Raw genomic sequence first — 3536 nt, forward strand, 5'->3', positions numbered from 1 at the left:
TATGGAGATTGACACCAATCCATTCCTAGAAATTGAAGAAGTCGCAGCCAATGTTATTATGCCAGACTTCTAGAACTTATCCTTGAAGGAATTGGAACAGGTCAATGTGCAAAAGCATATTATCAACCAGACTACTATCAGGAAAGATGCTAGAAGTCTACCAACTGTTGGACAGGGCTTTGCAGACCAGAGGGAAGACTCTGATGAAGAGGCACTGGATGATGATTCTTTAGAAGCAGCTGTCATGCAAAGAATGTGTCCCAGGTGCAGATTGAGCTACAAGTGGTTGAAAGGGCTTTCGATTGATAGGAAGCAATATTACAAGGATGCGCAAAGGCATCCTAAACTAACCAGTGCTTATAACAAAAGGCCATATCCAACTGGCCCTAGACAACAACCATTCATGGCTGAGTCAGTAGCCACTAGAGTGCACTCCAAGAGTAAGAGACCTCTATATGAATTTAGACCACCCAACTATTACAGAATGGAGGGCAATCATCCTGAGAGGAAACTTGAAGTAGGCTCAAGTCATAGGATCAAAGCCAGAGATTAGCCCCCTAGACCAGCCTCACACAGAATGAAAAGTGGCCACCTTCATGGAAGGCCTAAATTAGGCCCAAAACAAGGAGTTAGGGCCAAGCAATGGCCTTCACAGGCAGCTTCAAAACTAGTTTCGAAGGAGAAAAGGAACATATCAACAACTGAGTTAGTGGGCTCATAGATACCTAGAGTTCTAGATTGGTTTGTTATGCAGAACAAACCTAAGGAAATACCTACCCAAAGAAATGTTGTTAGAGACCAGGGTACGATGGTCAAACCTTCCTTGGTGGCTCAAAATAATTAGGTGTTACTAAAGCATCTAAAAACAAAGGAACCAAATATGGTCCCAGTGATTTCTAGATCCCAAAGGAAGAAGATCTAGCGAAGGTACACTCAGTACCAGAAGGACCTGAAAGAAAGTGGAGAAAGCTCTTCATTAGTCCAGTTAAAGGGCCAGACAGAGGGAAATAAAAGTCCAAAGTTAGATCATAGTCCAAAATCGACTCCTCAAGACAAAATGAATTGTAGCAGAGAGTAGTTGGCCACAGTTCACTCTGAACTAAAAGCCAAAGAAAGATCCAGTTTAGTAGGATTGGAAAGGGCTTTGATGGAAAGCGACAGTGAGACAGAGTGAGAAGTTGGCCTAGGCCAAAGGAAAGAGATGGTTGAGGAGGAAATGTTCGAAGCCTTCATGGTTGAACAGACATTTTTGGTCAAAAAACTAGCAGAAACAGACCATTTAAAGAAAGTTACTAGTACTGAAGTGCCAGAATGCAGCATGGAAGATGCTTCTGAGGTAACTGAACAAGTTGGCCAGTAAAAGAAACAGGTACAACCAGTCGTCCAATTTGGCTCGTTTCCTCTAGTGTCAGTGAATATGGTGCATATACTACCACAGGAGTTCTAAGCTGAAGATGAAAACCAAGAAGGTCAGGAGATTGACCCAATTCCAATTTCTAGTGAAAACTCACAAGTGAGTATGGTACAAGACCAATCCGAAGTGGCCACACCAATGGAAACTGAAGACGAGAGTGAGGAAAAGGTGAGCATCAACCTCTCATACCCTTTCGAGTATCCCATGACATCCATGACACAGCATGTCAAACCCTTATATATCAAGGCCTTCTTCGATGGGAAACAGATGAACCGGGTATTGGTGGATAATGGGGCAGCAGTAAACCTGCTTCCGAAATCTTCTCTGAAGAAATTAGGAAAGAGGAACCCCAGATTAATCCCAACCAGCACAACCATTGCTGGTTTCGCTGGAGACAAACAGATGGCTCAGGGCAGTTTGCCCATTAACCTAAGTGTGGGAACCAGGGACTGCATGACAGCATTCTTCGTTATCAATAGCAATGCTAAGTATAATGCTTTACTTGGTAGGGATTGGATTCACACCAACAAATGTGTGTCTTCCTCTCTGCATCAGAAGATAATGATGGCCTTGGGTAATGAAGAAACAGATGAGATCAATGTAGACCCTCAGCTCTTCATAGCTTGTGCAGATTTTGCAGAGGCCAAATTGTATACTGAAGAAGTGACACCACTCAGTATGCTGAGAAAACCTGATGGATCAGCCGAAGTGACGGCTGATGAGGAATTAGCACACCTAAAGCACTTAGTCTTGGAAAATGCTGATGAAGAGTTTGTCGCCAATGATGACAATGATGCCTAGTTGTAGGCAAAAAGATGGAACCCAGGAGGCCAGATCTTTGGCTTTAATTAAGTTCTCAGTATTAGACGTAAAATCAATAGTCCAAAAAGTGCAAGAGTAAGAGAAAGAAGCCATGGTAATTGGCTATAAGCACGAGCAGCAACAGGTTAGGTTTTTGGCCTTTGGTAAATGTCGTGCTTTGGACATTAAAACAAAAGTCCAGGAGATACAGGAAGAAGAAGCCGTATGGACATACTTTGTCTATGAGGAGGAGGGTAAAGATGTTGAATCAAAGAAATTGGGAATAGAACAAAACAAAGAGATTGCTTCGAAGACAGAAGAAATCAAAAAAGGAGTATCAATGAGTTCTCAGATACAAGACCCATTGGAAGAAGTTAACTTAGGGGAAGGTTCTATACAACAACCTAACTACATTAGTGCTTGGTTAAGTACTCTTGACAGGGACTAGTTGTTGGTGGTCTTACAATGAACTACCAGGGTTGGACAGGTCATTAGTAGAACATAGGCTCCTCATGAAGCCTAATTTCAAGCCATACAAACAAAAATAAAAAAGGATGAGTCTTGAAGTAATTTAGAAAGTCAAGGAGGAAATTCTTAGGCTCCTCAAGGCATACTTTATTAGGACAGCCAGGTATGTTGAATGGCTATCCAATATTGTGCTTGTAGTTAAGAAGAATGATAAAATGAGGGTATGCATCGATTTCAGAAACCTGAATTTAGCAACTCCAAAAGATGAGTACCCCATGCCCGTAGTAGATTTATTGGTGGATAGTTCAGCAGGGTATAAGATTTTATCAATAATGGATGGACACTTTGGTTATAACCAAATCTGCATTGCAAAAGAGGATATCCACAAGATAACATTTAGATGTCCTGGGAACATTGGCACCTTCGAATGGGTTAAAATGCCATTTGGCCTGAAGAATGCTGGGGCTACATATCAAAGGGCTATGAACACTATCTTTCATGATCTCATTGGAGGATATTTAGAGTGTTACATTGATGATATTGTAGTCAAGTCCCAATCCATGGAGGAACATTTGTTTCACTTGGAAACAGCTTTTGAAAAAATGATAACGTTCAAGTTGAAACTTAATCCTCTCAAATATACTTTTGACGTATCAGCTGAAAACTTCTTAGGCTATGTAGTACACAAGAAGGGAATACAGATTGATCAGAACAAAGCCAAAGCTATCATCGAAGCCAGACCTCCATCAAGTAAGAAAGAATTACAAAAATTCCTTGGGCAAGTTAATTTTCTTCGAAGATTTATCTCTAATATTGTAGGGAAAACTAAAGTATTTTCTTCCTTATTAAGGTT

This window comes from Camellia sinensis, chromosome 5 (assembly GCF_055761805.1).
Source record: "Camellia sinensis isolate YWXY chromosome 5, ASM5576180v1, whole genome shotgun sequence".
NCBI classification, from domain to species: domain Eukaryota; kingdom Viridiplantae; phylum Streptophyta; class Magnoliopsida; order Ericales; family Theaceae; genus Camellia; species Camellia sinensis.